Source organism: Rhinolophus sinicus, linkage group LG12 (genome assembly GCF_036562045.2).
Source record: "Rhinolophus sinicus isolate RSC01 linkage group LG12, ASM3656204v1, whole genome shotgun sequence".
Taxonomy (NCBI): Eukaryota; Metazoa; Chordata; class Mammalia; order Chiroptera; family Rhinolophidae; genus Rhinolophus; species Rhinolophus sinicus.
Genome location: NC_133761.1, coordinates 29,931,131 through 29,946,352, shown reverse-complemented (window position 1 = coordinate 29,946,352; position 15,222 = coordinate 29,931,131). Strand labels below are relative to the sequence as shown.

Sequence of the window (15,222 nt, the reverse complement as noted above, 5' to 3'; positions counted from 1 at the left end):
ATCTAAGCAGAAATGGAGTGGTCATAACTTTGGATAAGCATCTTGGAGAAGGTATCTAGGTTCTTTTGGATTTTTTAAATTTAATTTGTTTTTAATGATAGTTAACATACAATATTATATTAGTTTCAGGTGTACAACAAAGTGGTTACACATTTATATACCTTACAGAGTGATCACCACAATAAGTCTAGTACCCATCCAATACCACACACAGTTGTTACAATATTATTGACTATATTCCCTGTGCTGTACTTCACATTCCTGTGACTTATTCTATAACTTGCAGTTTGTACTTCTTAGCCCCCTTCCCCTTTTTGCCCATTTTTCCATCACTATCCCATGTGGCAACTATCGATGTATTCTCTCTATCTGTGAGTTTGTTCTTTTGGATTTTTTAAAATACAAAAACTTTCAAGCATATAGGAACATTAAAAGAATTTTACAGCACATAAGCATATACACCCCCCCCACACACACAGAATTCTGCCATTAACATTTTACTTTACTTGATTTATCACGTATCATGCATATACCTATCTTTGTGCCCATCCTTATTTTTTAATGAATTTTAAATTAAGCTGTAGACATCAGTACACTTCCCCCTAAATGCAGTTCACTAATGAGAGTTCAATATTTGTTTATTATTATTGTTCTTTCTTTTGAGGTAAAGTTTACATACAGATGGACACACAAATGCCTATGAAATATAGAACATTTGTATCACCTCATTTTCCCTTTCCCTCTTCCAGTCAATCCCTACCCCACTCCATCAGAGGTAACTGCTATTGTGATTTAATCTACCATGGATGGATGGATAAAATGTCTGTTCTAGAACTTCACATAAATGAAATTATACAATGTGTAGTCTTTCAGTAAAACTTCTTTCACTCAGCATAATATTTTTGGAAACAAAACATAAGAAACTTATATGATGTTCTCCTCAAGCTATACAGTATTTGTCTTTTGTTTTGACTAATAATAATCTTATATTTGTTTCATACTGATCTTTACCAAGTACTTACAAGTCAGGGTTAAGTGAAAGGAAGCAAATTACAGAAAGATACATACAGATAATCTAGATGTAAACTTTAAAAATACAAAATACAATCACATTCATGATTATTTAATTATCACACTCAACAATTATTTTCCCCTGACAAAACTGAAGCAAATTGTTCTGGGCCATGGAACTAGATAAGAATCCTTATCCTGACTCAATTCCAGCATGCTTTAAAATTTTAACACTATTTCCTAAATTCTACCAAATTTTTACCAGGATAATGTTTTTGGATTCATCCATGTTGTTGCTTGTATAAGTTGTCCTTTCTGTTTTATTGCTGTATAGAATTCCATTATATAGGTCAATCACAGTTTGTTTATCCATTCTCCTACTGATGGACACCCAGGCCTTTCTAGTTTTTGATTATTCTTAAAAACTGGAAAAAGCCTGGGTGCTGCTATGAACATTCTTGTGGAAGTCCTTTGGTGAACGTATGTTTTAATTATCTTGGCTAAATACATAGGTATAAAATTGCTAGGTCAGATTTTCGGTGTATGTTTAGTTTTTAAGAAATGGCCAGACTTGTCCCTAGTGGTAGTACTATTTTACATTTCCAAAAACAGTGAGTAAGAATTCTGGTTGCTCCACATTCTCACCAACATTTGATGTTGTCTAGGTCTTCTAATTTTAGTAAGAGGATACCAGGAATACATTATGCTTAGAAGATTGTTGAGTAAATCAATTTCCCTTTCATCACTAACATAGGCAAAAGGCGTCTTGGTTCTTTTCAGAAAATATAATCTAACATTCTCTGCTACTCAACTTTTATAAAAAATTCAGTTATAAGAAATCATAATTAAGAAAGAAATCATTCCTGGAGAATAGACAGTCCACTCATTCCTGTTAAGATCCATGTTTCATCCCTGGGGCAGAGGACTGAGTATTTGGACAGCTTTTATTTATCCCCTCCCATACAGTTGTGTTTTCTGAGCTCCTCTTTGTGGTATACCTTTAGCTTCTTTTGAGTAGCACTATAAGAAACAGCCACATGACACTCCGTTTGTATTTATCAAGGAAGTCAATTAAGACATAATCTACTATATCAAATGGTTCTCCCCAATTCTCTTATAATTCAATACTGGGACTATCTAGGCTTCTTTTTCCTGAACAACTGGTAGGTGATTTTTTTTCCAAACTTTTATTTATTTTAAGTGTGTTTTTCCAGGACCATCAGCTCCAAGTCAATTAGTTGCTTCAATGTAGTTGTGGTGGGCGCAGCCCACTGTGGCCCATGTGGGGATTGAACCGGAAACCTTGCTGTTAAGAGCACTGCGCTCTTTTCAGAAAATATAATCTAACATTATTTGCCTGACCGGCTGCCCCACAACTGGTTGTTTTGTTTGTTCGTTTGCTCGCTAATCTTATGAACCTATGACTCTTATGACTGATCCTTTCTTCATTTGGTAATCAGGAAGCTTAGAAATTGTGACCTACCTTCTTTGCCAGAATTTCTGGTACATTATACATTTGTGTATGTTATCCCTAGCTTTATTTTATAATACCATCCTTGTATTTCTCTTCATCTTCCTTTCTTTACCTCTTTTGATGCTTTTGTATTTTATAAACTTCCTCAAATAATTTCTGGACTAAGATTAAATAAATTAGGCTAGTTTGATATACTGTTTAAAGCACTTATTAGTAAATGAGAGTGTTGCTAATGATATACAAGTATATATGTTATACATATACATATATATATTATAGATGAAATACAAGAACAGGTTAAATATCATTCTTTCATAATTAGGTTAATTACAGTTGCTAGTCATTTAATAATAGCAGCATTATTCATAATAGCTACAAGGTATAAACAACCTAAATGTAAATGTCCATCAAAAGATGAATGGATAAACAAACTGTGGCATATACATATGATGGAATATTATTCAGCCATAAAAAGAAATGAATGGGCTATCGAGTTTCTGTATGGGGTGATGAAAGAGTTTGGAAATAAATAGTGGTTACACAACATTGTGACTGTACACTTAATGTTACTGAATTATATAGTTAAAGGTGGTTAAAATGGTAAACTTCATGTTATATATATTCTGCCACAATAAAACAATTTAAACAGTTTAAATACCATTCTTTTGTGATTAGGATAATAAAAGCTGCTAGTCTTTTAATGGGATGTTTCTAATAGTGGTCATCCAGTTTTTCCACAAGATGTCCTAGAATCCATGCTATGTGGTTGATTATTATAAAGGCGATCATGTTTTATTAAAGCAACAATGTTATAATTGAGAATGACATTAAAAATACATCACTAAGGAAACAGTATTATGTAAATTGCAGAGATGACCAGAAATATGCCATAAGAGCTGCCAAGAGACTGCAATAATTGTCATGCTTTGAGACTATTATATATGTTCATACATGAAGAGAGAGGGCAGTAGGGAAAGGTAGCACCTGCCCTGCACGGATGTGCAAGGAGTCAGGCAGTTTCTAATATGGTTCAGAAAAATAGTCTGCCCTGGAAGTCAGAGCTGTGGGGTGGGGAATCTAGAAAGGGAGCCATGACAGCAGACAGGTAGACACATCTACTTGTGATATACCTTTAGCCATGACAGGTAGAGGAAAATAGGAAGTGGACACCTGGGAAGTTTATATATGTGGGGCTCCCCACCCACTGGAAGGGGCAAAGGGCAGGACTCCAGTTTCTGGGTGGAATTAAAGATCTACTTAGTTTCATAGATCAAGAACTTGGAAATAAAGTGTCTGGGAAAGTTATCAAAAGCCTTGATAACATTTATATCCTTCAACTAAAAATTTTGATGATAGAGAATTTATTTCACAGAAGTAATTATTTAGTAAAAAGATGTAACTATTAATACAAATATTTTTATAACAACAGTGCTTAAAATAGTAAAAAATTATGATTAACGTAAGTGTTCAACATTAAGGAAATGCGTACAGCAAAATAACATGTAGCCATCAAAATTGCTATTGTAAAAGAATTCTCAAAGGCACATGAAGATGTTTCCATTTTTGTATGTACTATAGACTGTTCCTTGTTTAGATAGTACTTCTGTAAGTACTCCACTGAAAAACTAAAAGGGGATAATTACATTGCCAACATTTTGGGAAGCTTGTTATTTTTCAGACCTTCTTTTGGTTGTAGTAAGTTCATTGGGTAAGAGAGGTCTTTCTTTCATTTATTTCATCTGATGTTGTTAACATGTAAAGGCAATTTTATTATCTTTGTACATTTTATAGAAAGAACACTTAAAGTCTTGCGTAAATGCACAGGCAAAAGACTGTATTAAAAAGTTTGCTTCTGTTATTGCAGAGAGGCCCTGCTCAGTAATAAATATCACTTTTGTTCATTCATTCATTCATTCATTCATTCAACACCTACCATGTGGCCAGCATTGGATAACACCAGACAGAGCACCTAATTATTGGTTGCTTATATTCTAAGTGGGAGGGGGAGACAGACCACCAATAAGTAAACCATACATGGTTGTAGGCAGTGATTGATGCTATTAAAAAATTGAACAGGAGAAAGCAAGATTGGAGGGGGTAGCTGCTTTAGGTAGTGTTCAGGAAAGGTCTCGCTGAGAAGCAGATATATGACCAGCCATACATGTCAGCACACTGAGAGAAAGTATCCTGTGCTTGACACTTCTATTAAATAAGAAATCATATCATTTCATGTAATTTGTTCTGGGTAAAGTATGGCAGGATGCAGGTGGTGTATTATGGAGAAGAAACTTTCAATAAATGTCATTCTTGACTCACTTTATACTTCACTGAAAAATCAGAGAAAATATTAAAGGATCATTAATTTGGACTTTATAACATTAGCTTCAAATTTTTTCTGCCCAGAAGATTTCTAGGGCACTGCTCTAATTGAACTCCACCCCAAAGCTGCTGGCCTAGAGTGGAAATGCCTTGACAGAGCAGGGGAGACAGGCCATGACACCCGCAGTGTCTGGCTCCTCCACTTCCCACCAATACGCCACCAGACAGGACAGTGAGGCCAGGTTTGTGCCAGCTGCTCTGCTAGAGACTACAGAATTCATTTTATTTATTCATTCAGTGAATATTTACTGAGTACCTAGTGTGTGCAAGGCTCTGGGGACAAAATAGGGAGTGAGACCAAAAACACTCCTTGTGCACACAGAATTTGCAGCCTAGTGGGAAAGGCAGACAATTACACAAGCAATTACAAAAAATTGTAATAGGTTACGGTAAGTGCCATGGGGATACTGTGCATAGAACTCGTGAAGAACCGTTGGAAAACGCAAGTCAGGGACTCGGCAGTTCTCTTCATTCATTCTATTTTTAATGGAAAATTTTCAAACATATACGGAAGTAAAGAAAATAATATAATGAACCCCCATACCCAGCACCCTTATGATCAATCTTATTTTCTCTCTACCTCTTCCATTTTATTACCATTCCCTTCCCCACTCTTAGGGTTATTTGGAAGCAAATTCCAGACATTGTTTTGTTTGTAAATATCCTTGTATTTATTCTGTATTTATTTCATCTCCAGCTCCTAGTACATATCTGCGTATGGTAGGTGCTCAACAGCTAAATTGATTTGTTTGTTGAGCCAATAAACAATTGAATAGATGAAAAGAAAAGCAGGCAGAGCCGCAGGATGAAGGCAACACAGCAGCATCGCCTGCTGTATTGGAGTTTGCACTCAGTTCTGTGGGTCCTGGGAAGTTAATGCAGGGTCTTGAATCGGGGATTGACATAAAGTGGTCACTCTGACTAAAGTGCAAGAATTGGAGGTGGAAGTTGCATCTGCAGAGGGATTTTTTGCAGGCTGTTACACAAATCCAGGCAACCAGTTTACAGTTATGTGTGGGAGAGAGTAAGAAACTAGAAGTGGCAGGGAGAAAATAGGCAGAAAAAAACAACTAACCAATACGCGGAGATACAAAGAGTAAGCGGAAGGAAAGTAGACAGTGAGAGAACAAAGAAAAGGACCGAGTAAGAGAAAGGTGAAGGAGAAAGTATAGAAGGGGGGGCGGGAGAAACTGAGATGTACTGAGGAAAAGGGGTGCAGAGGGCAAGGGGACTGAAAGGTTCTTACTATTGATTCTCACTCTGTCATGCCTGGCAAATGCCTGCTGAGAGGGGAGTTGACCATTTCTTCACAGTTCTCTTGGCCTCTATGAGTAAAGTGCCAGCAACACTCAAGGCGAGAAGTCTGGTTTCAACCTTTGATCCAAGGAGTGGGAAGGAGGGACAGAAAGGAAGGAGAGAAGTACAGCAACAGTGGTTCTGTGGATCCTGTGGGTATCTATCAGCTTCTGGGACAAGGAGGGGGGAGGAGAAATCCAGGCAGAAAAAGAGCTGGAAGGAACCAGGATGAGGGGAGAGAGGCTCCAGCCAACTGGGAAGAGTCCAGGGCCAGCTCTTCTCCCAGAAGGAGCTGGAAAGGGAACAGGGCACAGGGCTCTGGGCCGATGACCACTGTCGCTGGTACATTCAAGTGGCGTTTCATAGAATGCCAATGGCTTTAGGCTCCAATAGACACTGGCAGTAGGGGAAGGGATGGCCACCCTGTCCCCAAGCACACACTGCACTCCAGGTGTGGGGGCCACCTGCTGTACCTAGTCTCCCCAACACCCCCACCAGACTTTGGGGCTCAGGGCCTTGGCAAAGCAGATCCTACCAGTGAACAGCCTCTCGAACCCAAAGCTTGGCGGGCAAGGAACCAATATTTGAGATATTCCTATTTTCTAAACCAGTAAGATTTAATAACTTTTCTAACCATCATGAGTAGTCACTGTTTTAGGGGTCGACAAATGTGGGGCTGCTTCTCCTCTCTGAGCCAGATAGGGCTGTAAAGGATTTCCCTCAATACAGCTGGCTCTTACCCCACCTCCTTCTCTGTGGTCGAAGGTGGTGAATCCTTGGTTGGTGGGTAACAGTCCTCGGTCCATGTTTGTTTGTTGGATGGAGCCCTCTCCCTCAGCTCCTCAGCATGGATGGGTAGGATTTCTTCTTGTCCTTCATTTTTCCTTTGGGCCAGCAAGAGGCTGCCACCTGGAAGTGTGCATGCTTTGCAAACTCCAGCCCCCAACCCCTGCATAGGGGCTGACTTTGGACTGGGGTTAGCAGACCTGTCTGGGCAATGACTCTTGAGCTATGCCCCCTGACCTACCTTTCATCGGCAGCAAAGGTGGATGTGGGTTAGCTCTCTGTCGCCTCTTCTGCCCAGAACTTGGGGGCTTGTTATTCTTGGGCCTCTGGAGGGGCTGGACAATGCTATGTGCAGCCAGGCTTTTGTAGGCAGGCTTGGCCTCCAGCAGGAAAATGTCCCTAATCCGTTCGTTACTCCCCCAGGGCCCTTGGTGAAATCCACTGGGGATGTCTTTTTGGGTTGTTTGTGGTATACATGGACAAGTTTCTCCCGAACTCTTTATGGAGACATTTGTATCAAAAGAGAAACTAACAGTAACACTCAAAAAAGGGGTCTACAGATGGGATTGGCAGATGTTGTTCATATTCCCTCAGTACAAAACTGTGCATATCTTACAGAAAAGGAAACAGCCACTCTTAGCTTATCTTGCTCGAGAGCTTTGGTCACAACCTACTGTGTGCTTTGTTCCTATAATTAGGACACCCTGTGACATTGCAGCTGCTGGGAACTTCAGGCCCCAGTGGATGGTTTTTCCTCCTTCTCTCCCTGTACCTCCAGAAGCTGCTGGATCAGACCAAACATGAACTTCTGCCTTCTAGTCTGAGTGTCTGTATTTAAAGCTGAGGCTAATGGTGCAATACAGTAATAGCTCATTATGTATTAGCAGAGAATCATTCTAGATAAGGATGTTTTCTCTGAAACATGACAATTTAATTCCTGAAATTAACTTGTAGTTTGTCGTCATTTAAAAAAGAAAGCTTTCAACATGTTCCCATAGCTCTGCCTCAGGTAAGAGTGGGCTGAAGGAGAACTTAAACTTCTGTTCATTTAGGATTGCTGTGGGGCCCTTCTGATGCCATGCTCTGCTCATGGAAGAAACACAGCCTGTCCCTGCATTCCACCAGACTGCCTCCTGGGCAGCCATCTTTGTCCCTGCTTCTATTTATAAAAATGTAATCGCTTTACTTTTGCACCAGTCTCCCTTAGGTAGGCTCTCTACAACCCCAGATTTTCATAGAATGAGATTTTTAGAGCTACAAGGAAATTGGAGCCTCCAGTCTTTGATTGTCACCTAGGATAGAACTGCAGGTTGCCAAGGAAACCAGATAATCCAGTATTGTTTGTAACACTAAATCAGAATTGCTTTCTGTGCATCTGAAGGCAAAAAGTATCAACACTTGTCACAGTTGCCACTGTTGAGGTCAGAGTCTGTCAAACTTATTTACAGCTTATTTTTATGATCACTGTTAATCTAAAACCAGGCGCAAGGAGGAGACCACTATTGTACCCAGGTTCCATCTAACCTACACTAAGAGTCAGGGTCATAGGGTCTGGAACTACCTAAGTTTCCATCTCGGGTTTACATGCCTCTTGAGTCAGTGCTGGATACAGCCATAGGTAGCTCTGGGCAGTTAAGAGGCATATGAAGTAGTCAAAGTTTAGGTAGTCGTGATGAGAACAGAAGAGCGTCCTTATTCGCTAGATCTTCCAAAGTGAAAACTGGCAAGCATGGTGATTAGTTTCTGGAACATACGGGGTGAAGTGAGGAGGTAGTTAAGCCAGCTCTCTAATTTGGGTGTGACGCAACCCAAAAATTAGAGCACAAAGGGAGGAGGTATTTTAAAATTGTGGACAGCAGGTTTCTCTGTGTGCATATGTGAGGGCATATACAGGGGAAATACAGTCATCCCTGGCTTAAAAAACACTCAGGTTACAACTGTGCTGAAAGATGTTTATGGAATTGCCCCGACTATGAAGATCACGGGGTGGACAGAGGCAGAACATAGGTTCTCTTGGGGCAGCTCCTTCCGTTAAGTAGCTATGTTCCCTTAAGCAGGTCATAACTTTTCTGGAACTTCCATTTCTTTTAGCCTCTAACATGAGAATATTTTCAGGGTCTGTTCTAACTGTAACAGCCATAGCCAGTTGTGCTTTGAATTCCGTATGTCTCCTTTCCAAGATGGTATACTCGCTTGTTTTTTAAATCAGTACATTTGTGTGTTTCCACCAGGACAGCTATATATATCAGTCAGTTTCTCATCTTTATCAGCTGAGTTAAGTGAAATCCTTGTCTGTCTGTCAGGCTATCATTACTTGCCTGATGTGGTTTGAACCTAGTGCATTATGTGATGGTTACTTTCTATAACAGTTGCAAGACTGAAATTTACAGCACTGCACTAATTCGTTTGCCAAACCATCTCTGGGACTCATTTACTATGATGTAACCTTAGGAAGGTTTTTTTTTTTCTTCCCCTGTAAATTGTGGTTAAAAAAACACACCACATATCATAAAATTTACCATTTAAACCATTTTAAAGTGGTGGTGGCTTTCAGTACATTTACAATGTTGTGCAACTATCACTATGATCTATCTCCAGACTATTTTCATCATTCCGAAAGGAAACCCTGTGCTCATTAAGCAGTCACTCTTCATTTCCCTCTCCCCTCTGCCTCTGGCAACCACTAATCTGCTTTTTGTCTCTATTAATTTGCCTATTCTGGACGTTTCATATAAATGGAATCATACAATATGTGCTCTTTTGTGTTTGGCTTCTTTCATTTAGCCTGAAATGAAAGTTTATCTATGTTGTAGCATGTATCATTTGTTTTATGGCTGAATAATATTCCATTGTGGGCTATACCACATGTTATTTATGTGACATGAATTTTTTCCAGTTTTTGGAAATTGTGAACAGTGCTGTTGTGAACATTCATGTATAAGTTTTTGTTTGAATACCTGTTTTTACTTCTTCAGGCTAGGAGTAGAATTTCTGGGTCATAGGTAATTCTAGCTTTAACTTTTAAAGGAACTGCCAAACATTTTTACAGCAACAAAATAATTTTACATCCCCACCAAGAATATTTGAGGGTTCCAGTTTCTCTGCATCATCATTAACTCTTGTTGTTTTTTGTTTTTTCTTTTTTGGGTTATACCATCTTAATGGATGTGAAGTATTATCTCATGGTTTGGATTTGCATTTTCCCAATGACTAATGATATAGGTTATCTTTCCATGTGCTTGTTGGCCACTTGTATATCTGTCTATTAATATCTTTTGACCATTTTTTCATGGATTGTTTATCTTTTTGTTGTTGAGTTGTAAGAGTTCTTGATATATTCTGGATACTAAGACCTTATCAGATATATGACTTGCATATATTTCTCCCATTATGTGGATTGTCTTTTCATGTGCTTGATGGTGACTTTTGATGTACAAAAATTTTTAATTTTGATGAAATCCAACTTATCTGTTTTTTCTTTTGTTGCTTGTTGCTTGTTTTTAGTGCTATATCTAAGAAACCATTGCCAAATCCAAAGTCTATGTTTACCTCTACATATTCGTCAAAGAGTTTAATAGTTTTAGTTCTTAGGTTTAGGTCTTTGATCTATTTTGAGTTAATTTTTGTATATGGTCTGAGTTAAAGGTCGACTTCATTCTTTTGCATATGCATATCCAGTTGTCTTGGCAACACTTAGGAAGGTGTTTATACCCATTTGTTTAATTCCACAGCAGCTAACCATATTAACTGTGCTATGATTTTCATATATTGTGCCCATGCGTAGTGGACACTGTTGGTTGCCTGTAAGTATCCATTAATCATCCTTTCTTCCTAACAAAATCCTAGTTTTATTTAGGCATTTACTTGTCTCCCACTCTGGGCTCCTGGTCCTGGTATGTCTAAGCCTGCTGTTCTCATAGTGTAGTTCCTGAGGCCCTTTTAGGAGTTCCATGAGCTCCAAACTATCTTCATAATAAAAGCATTATTTGCCCTTTTCACTGTAGCTGACATTTCCACTGATGATGCAAAAGCACTGGTGGGTAAAACTGCTGGTGCCTTCGCATGAATCAAGTCAGTGGCACATCCTGTACACCCTATAGTGGTACCATTGTATTTTTGCATTCCACCATGCACTTGCAGGAAAAAAGAAACCCAACTAGCTTCACTTAATGTCCTTGATGAAGAAGTAAACAATAATAATTCTATTAAATTTTGACCATTAATTCTATTAAATTCTGACCACATCTTTTTGATATCTGTATTAAAAAATGGCAAATATTCATAAATTCCTTCTCTGTATTTTAAAGTATGATGGTTGTCTCAAGGAAAAGCACTTGGGTGATTGTTTGAGTTGTGAGCTAATTTAGCTCCTTTTTCTATTAACGAACTATGGTTGTCAATAGACATTAGATTTGAGTGTTTGGTAGACATTGTCTTAAACTTGGACCACTTCAGAGCAAACAATGGACAGTGTTTGTTATCAGCCATAAAGGACAAGCTTTTGAGCAAAATTGGAATTTTGGAAAATTTGTATTTGCCTCCATGAGCTTGCAAACATCTCAATATTTACTAATAGCTTCCCAATATTTAATGACTTTTTCTGATAAGATCAGGGGTGATATTAATTAATCTGATTATTTTGATAGAGTATAATAAAATATCTTAATATTTGGAAGATCTGCATAACTCAGTGAACTAATATTTTCCAAATGACCAATGTTTGACTTTTACAAAATTATGCATGAGTTTAAGATTCATTCAAAGTGCAAGACAAATGAATGGATATTGACAGAATATAAAATGTTTATTGATATGATTTTAGATCCATATTACAATTAATTTTCAAGAAGTTAGTATTTGTTGAGTTTGAGTGTAATATCAAAGAAAAAAATCTACAATTATCTGAAAAGGAAATATATATGTATATGTATATATATATTCCAATATAGTGTGTAAGAGACTCAAAAATTGCTCTTCTAAGCCATAAGGGTATCATTGAGTCAGTAATTTTACTGTTACTGGAGACTGCTCTGCTCTGCATATCTTGTTTTGTGTGATATTAAGTTTCTTCCTTTTTAAAGCTAGTGTAAATGAAAGTTTACTATTGCTTGCAACCAAAAGCATTCTAAATGATACATCATGGACCCATTCGGTGGCTCAGGTGGTTGGAGCGCCGTGCTCCTAACACTGAGGTCGCAGGTTTGATTCCCACATGGGCCAGTGAGCTGCGCCCTCTACAGCTAAGATTGTGAACAATGGCTCTCCCTGAAGCTGGGCTGCAGTGAGTGGCCGGAGGTCGGCATGAGCGGTGGGCAGCCGCTAGCTACTGTGCTGCCGTGGGCTACCATGTGCTGCGAAGAGCAGCTGACTGCTTCAGCCAGGGAGAACACAAGGCCCATAATACCAGCATGGGCCAGGGAGCTGTGTCCTACACAACTAGACTGCGAAACAATGGCTTGAACCCTTGAACCGGAGTGGGGAGCGGTAGGCGGAAGAAGGGGGGGAAAAAAGGAGTCCCTCTAACATTTCTTGTAATACTGGTTTGGTGGTGATGAACTCCTTTAGCTTTGTCTTGTCTGAGAAACTCTTTATCTGTCCTTTGATTTTAAATGATAGCCTTGCTGGGTAGAGTAGTCTTGGTTGTAGGTCCTTGCTTTTCATCATTGAATGTTTTGTGACAATCCCTTCTGGCCTATAAAATTTCTGTTGAGAAATCATCTGACAGTTTTATGGGAGCTCCCTTATAAGTAACTATTATAGTTGTCTTTCTCTTGCTGCATTTAGGATTCTCTCCTTGTCTTTAATCTTTGCCATCTTAATTATAATGTGTCTTGGTGTGGGCCTATTTGGGTTCATCTTGTTTGGGACTTTCTGTGCTTCCTGGGCTCGTATGTCTATTTCCTTCACCTGGTTAGGAAAGTTTTCAGTCATTATTTCTTCAAATAGATTCTCAATCCCTTGCTTTCTCTCTTCTCCTTCTGGTACGCCTATGATGCAAATGTTGTGATGCTTGATATTGTCCCAGAGGTCTCTTAAACTATTTTCATTTTGTTTGTTTGTTTGTTTATTCTTGTTTTGTTTTTTGTTTTTTTGCTGTTCCGATTTGGTGTTTTCTACTACTTTGTCTTCCAAATCGCTGACTCAATCCTGTGCTTCATCTAGTCTGCTTCTAGTGCATTCTTCACTTCAGTTATCATATTTTTCACTTCTGACTGGTTCTTTTTTGTGGTTTTTATATCCTTTTTTATGCTTGCTAGCTCTTTGTTGACATTCTCACTAAGTTCTTTGAGCACCCTTATAACCATTTTTTTGAACTCTGTATCTGGTAGGTTGTTTGCCTCCATTTCATTTAGTTCTTTTTCTGGAGTTTTCTCCTGTTCTTTCATTTAGGACGTATTTCTTTGTTTCCTCATTTTTGCTGCCTCTCTGTGTTTGTTTTTATGTAGATCTGCTATGTCTCCCATTCTTGCCAGATGGCCTTACGTAGTAGGTGCCCTGCCTGTGGGGCCCTGGCAGTCTCCCTGATCACCTACTCCAGGTGCTCCAGGAGTGTCCCTTGTGTGTGCCCTCCTGTTACAATTGAGCCTTGATTGCTATTGGCACATCAGTGAGTGGGATCGACCCTCAGGCTTATTGGCTGTAGCATTTGGCCTCGTCCACAGCTTATGGTCTGCTGAGCAGGAGGCTTACGCCACTGAGTGGGATTTGCCCTAGTGGGCTCTGGTGCCTGTTGAGACCATCCTTTTGGTGTGCCACTTGTGGGGCTAATTGTGTAGTGCTCTGATGTGGTCTGAAGCCAATGTCCAAGTATGTTTGTCCTGGGGCCTCTTTTCTTTTTCTTTTTCTTTCCGGCTAGGTACAGTGAACTTTATTGATGGTGCATGACAAGGTAGGGTTCCGTTAGCCCTTCCCCTTCTTCAGGGGGTCTAGGATAGAAACTGGAGATCAGGAAATTCTCAGTGTGTTGGGGGATCAATTTGGGGAAAGGACTACCCAAAAGCTGAGGTTCTCTCTTCCTCTTGCTGGGGCTGATGGTCCAAGGGGCTCTTAATCCTTGGAGGCCATGTGGACCATGATGTCCACCACCCTGTTGCTGTAGCCAAATTCATTGTTATACCTGGAAATGAGCTTGACAGAGTGGTCATTGAGGGCAATGCCAGCCCTAGCATCAAAGGTGGAAGAGTAGGTATCACTGTTAAAGTCACAGGAAAAACCTGGTCCTCAGTATAGCCCAGGATGACCTTGAGGGGACCCACCAATGCCTGCTTGGCCACTTCCTTGATGTTATTGTATTTGGCAGCTTTCTCCAGGTGGCAGGTCACAACCAAGACATTGGGGGCAGGGACACAGAAGGCCATGCCAGTGAGCTTCCCATTCAGCTCAGGGATGACCTTGCCCACAGCCTTAGCAGCACCAGTAAAAGAAGGGATGATGTACTGGGCAACTCCTCAGCCATCATGCCACAGCTTCCAAGAGGGACCATCCAGTCTTCTGGGTAGCAGTGATGGTATGGACTGTGGTCATCAGTCCCTCCATGATGCCAAAGTTATCATGGATGACCTTGGCCAGGGGGGCCAAGCAGTTGGTGGTACAACAGGCATTGTTGACAATCTTGAGGGACTTGTCATACTTCTCATTGTTCACACCCATCACAAACATGGGGGCATCCACAGAAGCGGCAGAGATGATGACCCTCTTGGCTCCACCTTTCAAGTGAGCCCCTGCCTTCTCCGAGGTAGTGAAGACACTAGTAGACCACAACATACTCAGCACCAGCATTACCCAATTTGATGTTGGTGGGATCTCGGTCCTGGAAGATGATAATGGGCTTTCCATTGATGACAAGCTTCCCATTCTCAGCATTGGCTGTGCCTTTGAACTTGCCATGGGTGCAATCATACTGGAATATATAGACCATGTAGTTGAGGTCAATGAAGGGGTCATTGATGGTGACAACATCTACTTTGCCAGAGTTAAAAACAGCCCTGGTGTCCAGGCATCCAATACAGCCAAATCCATTCACTCCAACCTTCACCATCGCGTCTTAGGATCATGCTGGTACAGTGCAGGAAGACGCAACTGTCTATTGAAGGGGAGGAGCAGAGAGCCTGGGGCCTCTTGAGAGGGGCTCTGGTGCAGACCCAGGTCACCCACTGCCTGTGACCAGCCAGGGACTACCTGGTAGGAGCTACAAAGCCATCTGTTGTTGTTAGCTGCCTGTGCTAAACCTGGAGGCTCAGGGGGGAAGCCACGTTGTGAACTGAGAATGCCTGCCA

General features: G+C 40.1%; 1 pseudogene; it reads right to left on the bottom strand.

Moving 5' to 3' along the window:
* Positions 1-13,993: 13,993 nt before the first annotated feature.
* On the bottom strand, positions 13,994-14,984 carry LOC109459572 (glyceraldehyde-3-phosphate dehydrogenase; annotated as a pseudogene).
* Positions 14,985-15,222: the final 238 nt, after the last annotated feature.